Here is a 12,024-nt window from a genome sequence, read left to right on the forward strand (position 1 = left end):
TCCAAGGTCTAGGAGAAAGTGAGGACTGCAGATGCTGGAGATCAGAGCTGAAAATATGTTGCTGGAAAAGCGCAGGTCAGGCTGGATTTTCCAGCAACCTTGGATGCTGCCTGACCTGCTGCGCTTTTCCAGCAACACATTTTCAGCTCTGATCTCCAGCATCTGCAGTCCTCACTTTCTCCTTTGCAGTGATATGTACTTCTTGTCAGATGTGGGAGTTTAAAGAGAGTTTAAGGGTTACTGCGGATTATATCTGCCATAAATGCTGTTGGATGCGAATCTTATCAGATCGAGTGGATCGGTTGGAGAGACAGATAGAAGCGATGAGGAATTTGCAACAGCAACAGTATGTGATGGATGGCAGTTATAGGAGGGGGGGAAAGTCTCAGATACAGTCACATCGATGGGTTAACTCCAGGAAGGGTAAGACAGGTAGGCAGCTAGTGTAGGAGTCTTTTGTGAATATACCCATTTCAAACAGGTATGCTGTTTTGGAAAATGTAGGGGGTGATGGATTCTCAGGGAAGCGTAGCACGAACAGCCAAGTTTCTGGTATCGAGACTGGCTCTAATGCAACAAGGGGTACGTTGGCTTCCAAGAGATCAATTGTGTTAGGGGATTCTGTAGTCAGAGGTACAGACAGACGTTTCTGTGGCCAGCAAAGAAAAAGCAGAATGGTGTGTTGTTTCCCTGGTGCCAAGATCAAGGATGTCTCAGAGAGGGTGCAGAATGTTCTCACGGGGGAGAGGGGCCAGCAGGAGGTCATTGTCCACATTGGAACCAACGACATTGGAAAGGAAAAGGTTGAGATTCTGAAGGGAGATGACAGAGTTAGGCAGAAATTTAAAAAGGAGGTCCTCAAGGGTAGTAATATCTGGATTACTCCCAGTGCTACGAGCTAGTGAGGGCAGGAATAGGATAGAGCAGATGAATGCATGGCTGAGGAGCTGGTGTATGGGAGAAGGATTCACATTTTTGGATCATTGGAATCTCTTTTGGGGTAGAAGTGACCTGTACAAGAAGGACGGATTGCATCTAAATTGGAAGGGGACTAATATACTGGCAGGTAAATTTGCTAGAATTGCTTGGGAGGCTTTAATCTAGTAAGGTGGGGGTGGTGGGACCCAGGGAGATAGTGAGGAAAGAGATCGATCTGAGACGGGTACAGCCGAGAACAGAAGTGAGTCAAACAGTCAGGGCAGGCAGGGACAAGGTAGGACTAATAAATTAAAATGCATTTATTTCAATGCAAGGTAGATGAACTCAGGGCATGGTTAGGAACATGGGACGAGGATATCATAACAATTATGGAAACATGGCTCAGGGATGGGCAGGACTGGCAGCTTAATGTTCCAGGATACAAATGCTACAGGAAGGATAGAAAGGGAGGCAAGAGAGGAGGGGGAGTGGCATTTTTGATAAGGGATAGCATTACAGCTGCGCTGAGGGAAAATATTCCCGGAAATACATCCAGGGAAGTTATTTGGGTGGAACTGAGAAAGAAAGGGATGATCACATTATTGGGATTGTATTATAGACCCCCCAATAGTCAGAGGGAAATTGAGAAACAAACTTCTAAAGGAGATCTCAGCTATCTGTAAGAATAATAGGGTAGTTATGGTAGGGGATTTTAACTTTCCAAACATCGATGGGGACTGCCATAGTGTTAAGGGTTTAGATGGACAGGAATTTGTTAAGTGTGAACAAGATAATTTTCTGATTCAGTATGTGGATGTACCTACGAGAGAAGGTGCAAAACTTGACCTACTCTTGGGAAATAAGGCAGGGCAAGTGACTGAGGTGTCAGTGGGGGAGTACTTTGGGGCCAGTGACCATAATTCTATTCGTTTTAGAATAGTGATGGAAAAGGATAGACCAAATCTAAAAGTTGAAGTTCTAAATTGGAGAAAGGCCGATTTTGACTGTATTAGGCAAGAAGTTTTGAAAGCTGATTGGAGGCAGATGTTCGCAGGTCAAGGGATGGATGGAAAATGGGAAGCCTTCAGAAATGAGATAACATGAATCCAGAGAAAGTATATTCCTGTCAGTGTGAAAGGGAAGGCTGGTAGGTATGGGGAATGCTGGATGACTAAAGAAATTGAGGGTTTGGCTAAGAAAAAGAAGGAAGCATATCTCAGGTATAGACAGGAATCAAGTGAATCCTTGGAAGAGTATAAAGAAAGTAGGAGTATACTTAAGAGGGAAATCAGGAGGGCAAAACAGGGACGTGAGATAGCTTTGGCAAATAGAATTAAGGAGAATCCAAAGAATTTTTACAAATATATTAAGGACAAAAAGGTTAACTAGGGAGAGAACAGGGCCCCTCAAAGATCAGCAAAGCAGCCTTTGTGTGGAGCCACAGAAAATGGGGGAGATACTAAAAGAATATTTTACACCATATTTACTGTGGAAAAGGATATGGAAGGTATAGACTCTAGGGAAATAGATGTTGACATCTTGCAAAATGTCCAGATTAGAGGGGAGGAAGTGCTGGGTGTCTTGAAACGGTTAAAAGTGGATACGTCCCCAGGACCTGATCAGGTGTATCCGAGAACTCTGTGGGAAGCTGGAGAAGTGGTTGCTGGGTGTCTTGCTGAGATATTTGTATCATCGATAGTCACAGGTGAGGTGCCGGAAGACTGGAGGTTGGTAAACATGGTGCCACTATTTAAGAAGGGCGGTAAAGACAAGCCAGGAACGATAGACCGGTGAACCTGACCTCGGTGGTGGGCAAGTTGTTGGAGGGAATCCTGAGGGACAGGATGTACATGTATTTGGAAAGGCAAGGACTGATTCGGGATAGTCAACATGGCTTTGTGCGTGGGAAATCACGTCTCACAAACTTGATCGAGTTTTTTGAAGTAACAAAGAAGATTGATGAGGGCAGAGCAGTAGATGTGATCTATATGGACTTCAGTAAGGCGTTCCACAAGGTTCCCCATGGGAGGCAGATTAGCAAGCTTAGATCTCATGGAATATAGGGAGAACTAGCCATTTGCATACAGAACTGGCTCAAAGGTAGAAGACAGAGGGTGGTGGTGGAGGGTTGTTTTTCAGACTGGAGGCCTGTGACCAGTGGAGTGCCACAAGGATCGGTGCTGGGTCTTTTTGTCATTTACATAAATGATTTGGATGCGAGCATAAGAGGTACAATTAGTAAGTTTGCAAATGACACCAAAATTAGAGGTGTAGTGGACAGCAAAGAGGGTTACCTCAGATTACAACAGGAACTGGACCAGATGGGTCAATGGGCTGAGAAGTGGCAGATGGAGTTTAATTCAGATAAATGCGAGGTGCTGCATTTTGGGAAAGCAAATCTTAGCAGGACTTATACACTCAATGGTAAAGTCCTAGGGAGTGTTGCTGAACAAAGAGACCTTGGAGTGCAGGTTCATAGCTCCTTGAAAGTGGAGTCACAGGTAGATAGGATAGTGACTTTTGGTATGCTTTCTTTTATTGGTCAGAGTATTGAGTACAGGAGTTGGGAGGTCATGTTGCGGCTGTACAGGACATAGGTTAGGCCACTGTTGGAATATTGCGTGCAATTCTGGTCTCCTTCCTATCGGAAAGATGTTGTGAAACTTGAAAGGGTTCAGAAAAGGGTTGGAGGATCTGAGCTACAGGAAGAGGCTGAACAGGCTGGGGCTGTTTTCCCTGGAGCGTCGGAGGCTGAGGGGTGACCTTGTAGAGGTTTACAAAATGATGAGGGGCATGGATAGGATAAATAGGCAAAGTCTTTTCCCTGGGGTCAGGGAGTCCAGAACTAGAAGGCACAGGCTTAGGGTGAGAGGGGAAAGATATAAAAGAGACCTAAAGGTCAACTTTTTCACTCAGAGGGTGGTGTGTGTACGGAATGAGCTGCCAGAGGATGTGGTGGAGGCTGGTACAATTGCAACATTTAAGAGGCATTTGGATGGGTATATGAATAGGAAGGGTTTGGAGGGATATGGGCTGGGTGCTGCTAATTGGGACTAGATTGGGTTGGGATATCTGGTCGGCATGGATGGGTTGGACTGAAGGGACTGTTTCCATGCTGTACATCTCTATGACTATTTCCATCTTTGATAGTACAATGGAGGGAAGGTCATTGATGAAACAGCTGAAGATGACTGGACCTAGGACACTATCTTGAGGAACGCCTGCAGAGAATTCCTAGGACTGAATGATTTGCCTCCAATAACTATTTTCCTTTTTGCTAGACGGGACTCCAACCAGAAGAGTTTTCCTCCCAATTCTCATTAACTCTTCTTTAGTATCCAGTGTCTTCAGTCATTTCTTTATGTCATATGGAACAAATTACATTGGATGAAGACTAGTGTAATCCATGGACGCCTGGAAGAGGCAGAGATGGAGCAACCACTCAGCACTTCTGCTGAAGACAGATGCAAATACGTCAGTCTTGTCTTTTGCATTACTGTGCTGGGCTGCCCTGTTAAGGAGGATGAGGACATTTGTGGAGCCTCATCTCTTGTCAGTTGTTTAATTATCCACCAACATACATGATTAGATATGACAGGACTTTAGAGCAGAGATCTGATCCATTTGGTTCTACATCACTAAGCTTACTTTTAGCTTTTTTAAAAAGAATTTTGTCCTACACTAACAAATGAATCCCCACCCCAAAACAATCACTGTCAAAACTACAATTTATTGCACAAAAAGATGCTTCATTTTTGACACAGACATTTTCAGAGTCAGTACTGTTGAAGATTGCCCACAATTTTAGAAAATGAGTAACCAAGAATATTTATACAACCATACTTAGTGAAGAAAGCGAAGATGGTTTGGAGGGATATTCCTGAAGAAGGGCCTGTGCCCGAAACGTCGAATCTCCTGTTCCCTGGATGCTGCCTGACCTGCTGTGCTGTTCCAGCAATAAAGTTTCAACTTTGATCTCCAGCATCTGCAGACCTCACTTTCTCCTTGGAGGGATATGGACCGGGTGCTGGCATGTGGGACTAGATTGGGTTGGGATATCTGGTCGGCATGGACGGGTTGGACTGAAGGGTCTGTTTCCATGCTGTACATCTCTGACTCTATGACACATACCCTGCTTGAAGCACAAGCAGTTCATTAGTTTGTTTCAACACTAAGATTGCATTTCATTCTGTAGATTGTGGCTGTTGTAAAAGAAAAAGCTTAACTCTGGACAATATTATTGTGTAATAAAATATCATACTGTTTTTTCACCTGTCTTTAAGCCACATATATAGTTTATTAACTAGAAATAAAATGAAAAGGTAACAAAAACCTAGGAGTAGCTATATATAGCAAGTCCGAAGAATTAAGTATTCAACTCCTAGAAGAAAAATACAGCAATGGATAAAAATCACTATACACCAGATCTTAAAACCAGCTGTTAAGTTACTATCCATATTTAAAACTAAGCTAAGAGATTGAGATATTTGATTAAGAGCCAAGATCTCCATATCAGACCCACCATCAGTTTTAAATAGCCTATTTGGCCACATCTTCCAAATTCCCTTCTCTGTTGACTGTTTCATCACCCTTAGTTTCTAACACCATATTGTGAATGCGGAACATTTCACACCAGGAAGGTATGCTAACCACATGGTAGCTTAATCAATACTCAAAAGCTTATCAATCTTTCACATGCAGTTAAATCAGAATACATACTTTAAAATTTAGGAAGCTGCTCTCTGAAAAGTAGGTTGTGGTACAATGCAAGCACACCTATCAACCAGTTAAAAATCACACCACACCAGGTTATAGTCCAACAGGTTTAATTGGAAGCACACTAGCTTTCGGAGCGACGCTCCTTCATCAGGTGGTTGTGTGATAATCACCTGATGAAGGAGCGTCGCTCCGAAAGCTAGTGTGCTTCCAATTAAACCTGTTGGACTATAACCTGGTGTGGTGTGATTTTTAACTTTGTACTCTGAGGGTTGGTATGGACTGGAGTCAAGTTATGCCTAATGTGGTGTTATGGCTATGACAAATTATGTAAAACAAATCTAAACCAAGAGTTGTTCATTTCAATCATTAGGTATTTGACTACTTCACACACACACAGTGACATGGTGTGGAGATGGGAAATATTGTCTTATTTGGGTTTTTTGATTCAGTAAATAAGATTTTTGGCAGTAATTTTTCAATACAAGTAAGTCATCATGCAGATGTCAATGAGATACATGGGAGTGGAGGAAAAGGAAAAAAAGAGTCCTTAGACATCACCTGGGGATGATTACAAAGTGGCACTGACCAAGGTTTGGACCAGGTCTCCTTCCCATCTCCCTTCATCAGGGTCACAGGGTGCAAAATCTAAGAGGAGGAAAGAAAACATATTTAAGGAGAGAAAAACAGTCCATGATTTCAGCAATTCCTTGATGTACAGCACATCTGCAATATTCAAGCAATTTCTCAAAAAGTATTCTCTTTCCCACCCTCAATAAATACTTCACCCATCTGTCCGTAACTTGCATAATTATTTCAATTAAATTGATGTAAGTGGGCAGGAAATTTTTGGGTTAGTGATGTCAGTGATCTATTTTCAGAAGGTCTACCATATAGTTAAAAATCACTATCATCAGGTACCAAGAAGTGACTTTCAACAATAACATTCAGGACACAGAACAGGGTCAGTCTCAATCCGAAGTCTGTAGGTGTCTTGTAGAATAATTATTTAAGTGCTTTAACGTAGACAATAGACAATAGGTGCAGGAGTAGGCCATTCTGCCCTTTGAGCCTGCACCACCATTCATTATGATCATGGCTGATCATCCACAATCAGTATCCTGTTCCTGCCTTATCCCCATAACCCTTGATTCCACTATCCTTAAGAACTCTATCCAACTCTTTCTTAAAAGTATCCAGAGACTTGGGTTCCACAGCGTTCTGGGCAGAGCATTCCATACACCCACCACTCTGTGGGTGAAGTAGTTTCTCCTCAATTTTGTTCTAAGTGGCCTACCCCTTATCTTTAAACCATGTCCTCTGGTTCAGGACTCACCCATCAACGGAAACATGCTTCCTGCCTCCAGAGTGTCCAATCCTTTAATAATCTTATACGTCTCAATCAGATCCCTTCTCAGCCTTCTAAACTCAAGCGTATACAAGCCCAGTCTCTCCAATCTTTCAGTGTAAGATAGTCCCGCCATTCCCGGAATTGACCTCGTGAACCTACGCTGCACTCCCTCAATAGCTAGAATGCCCTTTCTCAAATTTGGAGACCAAAACTGCGCACAATATTCCAGGTGCGGTCTCACCAGGGCCCTGTACAGCTGCAGAAGGACCTCTTTGCTTCTATATTCAATTCCTCTCGTTATGAAGCCAGCACGTCATTACCTTTCTTCACTGCCTGCTGTATCTGCATGCTTGCTTTCATTGACTGATGTACAAGAACACCCAGATCTTGTTGTACTGCCCCTTTACCTAATTTGACTCCATTTAGGTAGTAATCTGCCTTCCTGTTCTTGCCACCAAAGTGGATAACCACACATTTATCCACATTAAACTGCATCTGCCATGCATCCGTCCACTCACCTAGCCTGTCCAGGTCACCCTGTATTCTCCTAACATCCTCCTCACATTTCACCCTGCCACCCAGCTTTGTGTCATCAGCAAACTTGCTAATATTACTTTTAATACCTTCATCTATATCATTAATGTACATTGTTAAAAAGCAGCATGTAGAAGAAGCATCTTCGAATGTTTTAAAAGAAGGATTGCTGTTTAATTTTTGGTCTGAGATTGAAAAGCAAGATGGGTCAGAATCATTTACTGAAAACACAAACATAATTGTTCAATAGTAGGAGACTGAACAAAAAAACGTATGGTCAAAGACTATTTCAAAATGATTCTGGCTCCAAAAAAAGGCATTTTAATTAAGATGCCCTGTTGACAATAGAAATGATACAGCTAAAAGGATCTTGAAATTTTCATCCCCTGCTTTAGTTGCTAATAAACAAAGGATTCCAGAAATTTCTTGTTCCAAGTTAGTAGTTTGCACATGTACAGCAAGTGAAGGAAATTCGTGCTTGCTGAAGTAAAATTTGTGTGCCATTTTAGAAGGCAGGAAGGAAACCAGTACGCATTAAAAGTAAACAGCGATTTTGAAAATGCAATGCTCAGATGTGGAAAGGCTAAAGTTTGCTTAACCTTTGTTCTCCTGAGGACAAAATTGTCTTTTTTCTTTTTAAGTCATTACAGTCTATGTGGTGTTCTACTGATACAACTGAAGGAATTGCAAAGTCACTTTGAACAACCAATTAAGAGTTAACCAGTTGATGTATTACTGAAATAAAAACAGAAATTGCAGGTAAAGTTCAGCAGTTTTAGCAGCATCTGTGAACAGAAATCAGAGTTAACGTTTCTTTCGAAGGAAAGATGACTGAATCTGAATCAGTAACTCTGTTTTCTCTCTACAGATACTGCCAAACCTGCTGAGCCTTTTCAGCAAATTCTGTTTCCGATTTCCAGCATCCACAGTTCTTTCAGTTTTTAACGATGTAATGCAAAAGTTAACTTTTTTTTAAAATGCAAAAATATACTTTCTTCATTAAAAAATCTTTTCGTAGTTATGTAGGTACTAAAAAAGTTCTACAGTCTTTGTATAAGAACAACAAACAGGCATTTGAATTTGGCATTTCCTGCAGTTGCAAAAAGCAACTATTACTGAAATTAATTATTATAGACCAAACCAGGACAGGTCTCTTTTCCTAGAGAGCATTAATAAAATTAATATTTTTTTAAAAATATCAATCTGACAGCTTCATGGTCATTGTTTACTGATACCAGATTTTTTTCTAGATCTTTTAGAAAAAAAGGAAATTCAAACCGCCAAGGTACGATTTGAATGATCAATCTCTAGCTTAGAAGGTCAGACCTTGTATTTCTCATCCAGTATTATAACTCTCACAAGACTGAACCCATGTTTTCTAAGTTCAGAGCTTCTGAAGATTGGAAGGTGTGTAACGCAACCCAAATATCCTAGCGTTTGGAAGAATGGAAGTTAATTGTTTAAAAAAACAGATAAAATTCTTTATAGGCTTACTAGGCTACAGAGTCAAGAGTTCGGGATCACAGTTTCAGAAATAAGTGCTAGTTACTTAAGACTGCACCGAGGGGGAAAAAAAACTGTTCACTCAAGGTTGTGAAAAGCTTTGGAATTAGAAAATGGAACAGTACAGCATAGTAACAGGCCCTTCAACCCACCATGTCTGTACCAAGCAAAATGCCATTCTAAATTAACCCCATCTGCCAGCATATGGTCCATATCCCTCTATAGCTTGCTTGTTCATGTGTCTGTCTAAATACCTCAAACTTTGCTAACGTTTCCACTTTTACCACCTCCTCTAGCAGCACATTCTAGGCACCTAATATCCTCTCTGTAAAAAAACAAAATCAAATTTTCCGTCTCTCGCTTTAAAACCTACACTCTCCTCCCCCCCTAGTTTTTGATATTTCCACTCTGCGGAAAAAGACTGACTGTGCACACTATCCATGCCTCAATTTTATATACTCCTCTCAGGTTGCCCATCAGCCTCTGGCACTTTAATGAAAACTTTCTCTCATATGGAAGTTCAGTCAAGTACAAACAAGTCGGAAATGATCAATTCCCTCAACATCCAAAAATCTTAGGATTTGGTGCACGAGAAGTGCTTCAGAGACAAATGATCAGCCAGGATTTTGCTGAATGGCAAAACAAACTTCAATGACAGACTGGTCCATTCCCACTATCTCTTATGTGGTAACAGCTGCAACAGCAGAGAAATTACAAAGCAGATGCAATTTACAAATTACAATTAATCACAAAAATATATATTATACATATAGGAGTGCCATTAAAATTCCTTGGTACTCAAACTACACTTGGGCAAATAACTTCACATAATTATTACAGTGCAGGAGGCAGTCACTCAGTTTACCAACTTTGCATCAGCTCGAGACTGTCACTTAGTTCCACTCTCCTACTTCCACTACCGCCATGCACCCACCCACCTCCCCACCCATTATCCTCTACAGGGTTATTTGAAAAATAATTCTCTTTTGAATGCCCAGTTGAAACTGCTTCAGTCACAATAATATAATGCATTCCAGGCCTTGACCACTCATATTGGTTTTGGTTTTTTAGTCTATTGCTTTAAAATTTGCACCCTCTCTCTAATACTTGATCCATTTGCGAGTGGGAACAGTTTCTCCCATTTACTCTATATTCACCCCTCATGATATTGAATATTCCAAACTATCTTCTCTCAAGATTCTCTTCTCATTTCATAACTGAAATTACTCATTCCTGGTGCCATTCTCATACATCCTTTCTGTACTTGGGCCATTGCCTTTACATCCTTCCTAAAGTGTGGTGCTCAGAAATGGATTCGACATTCCAGCCAAGAATAAACGAGTGTCTTCTTTAAGTTCACAACATTCTCCTTGCTCTTGTAATCTCTACCCCTTTTTATAAAACCTAAAATACAAAACGTTTTACTAACAGTGCTCTCAAGCAGCCCAGCCAAATTCAATGATCTATGACTGCTTACAATCCAGCTGACAGATGTGAAGGAAATCAGGATTGCTCCAAAACCTCAGCATTTAGGAAATAAAATAAAGGACCAAGTATAATCCGAGGCATACAACTTGTTAAGCTTTTTTCCTGCCAAATAGCATTTTGCCTAAGCACAATCTTCAGTTTATCCAATTGAATTTCTGAATTGCCAAACTGCCTGTAACTTTAGTGGAAATACCTGCCTGAGATGAGATTCAAATTATTGTTTCTCAGTTCTGGATTGGAATTTCATGTATATTTAAACATTGACTATTGCATCAGTAATCACAGGCCCTTCCTGAAGAAGGGCCTGTGCCCGAAACGTCGAATCTCCTGTTCCCTGGATGCTGCCTGACCTGCTGTGCTGTTCCAGCAATAAAGTTTCAACTTTGATCTCCAGCATCTGCAGACCTCACTTTCTCCTCAGTAATCTAAAAATTGTTCAAATTTTAAACAAGGTGTTTTATGCTGTATACAGGTTGTATGCTAGAGACTAACTACTAATGTTGGAAAACAGTATGTTAGCTAGAATGTTGAGTAGTGTCATTGGTCTGCATGACTTTCTAAAGGGCAAATGGACATGCCCTCTAGTTTTTGGCAATCTATTATTTAGCAAACATCCACCCCCTCCCAACCCTAAAATAGGTATATTTGTATAAAAAAGCAGACCAGAATCTTGATTTTAAGAATATTGGTGAACCCAATGAATGTATTCATGAACCTGATGAACAATACTTAGACTCAAAATAATTAAGAATTTTGAACTCCATGTGAAGGATGTATCATCAAATAAATACACTATTACATACAATAGTCATAGAAGTCATGAAATAGTTAGGCTACATTACAGAAGCACAAATCCATATATTGAAAAGGTAAACAAATTTTTGTCTGAATTTAGGAAATGCTTCCTTGTTATAGTGTACATATGAATGGTAAAATGCAATACAAAAATGTTCTTAAGGGAAGAAATTATACACAGATCAGCAAGGCAGAAATTGATAAATTCTTGATGTCACAAGGAATTAAGGGCTACGGGGAGAATGCGGGTAAGTGGAGTTGAAATGCCCATCAGCCATGATTGAATGGCGGAGTGGACTTGATGGGCCGAATGGCCTTACTTCCGCTCCTATGTCTTATAGTCTTATATAGTTGTATAATTTGTGTGTGGTGAGAGACAGTGCACACTGCAAGCATTATTTCTGGAATTTATGAGACATAGAGCCATAGAGGGGTACAGCACAGAAACAGACCCTTCGGTCCAACTCACCCATGCCTAAATATCCTAAATTAATCCAGGTCCATTTGCCAGCACTTGTCCCATATTCCTCTAAATGTTTCCTATTCACATACACATCCAGATGCCCTTTAAAATGTTGCGACTGTCCCAGCCTCGACCATTTCCTGTGGCAGTTCATTCCATACATGCACCACCCTCTGTATGAGCAAGTTACTCCTTAGGTCCCTTTTAAATCTTTCCCATCTCACCCTAGTATGCCCTCTAGTCCTGAACTCCCCCT

At 41.0% G+C, this 12,024-nt stretch overlaps 1 protein-coding gene across 7 annotated transcripts in view; it reads right to left on the reverse strand.

The window, feature by feature from the left end:
* rc3h2 (ring finger and CCCH-type domains 2) overlaps positions 1 to 12,024 on the reverse strand; it is a 124,818-nt gene that overhangs the window by 78,760 nt on the left and 34,034 nt on the right. For 4 of the 7 annotated variants that reach the window (XM_043720120.2, XM_043720115.2, XM_043720118.2 and 1 more), the window contains exon 2: positions 6,196 to 6,282. The gene's annotated coding sequence lies outside the window, so the exon portion shown is untranslated. The remainder of the gene's footprint in view (positions 1 to 6,195; positions 6,283 to 12,024) is intronic. The other 3 variants (XM_043720119.2, XM_087998450.1, XM_087998449.1) reach the window with 1 other exon arrangement.

Source organism: Chiloscyllium plagiosum, unplaced genomic scaffold, assembly GCF_037043375.1.
Source record: "Chiloscyllium plagiosum isolate Xiang-an unplaced genomic scaffold, Cpla_swu_hap1 HiC_scaffold_21, whole genome shotgun sequence".
Taxonomy (NCBI): domain Eukaryota; kingdom Metazoa; phylum Chordata; class Chondrichthyes; order Orectolobiformes; family Hemiscylliidae; genus Chiloscyllium; species Chiloscyllium plagiosum.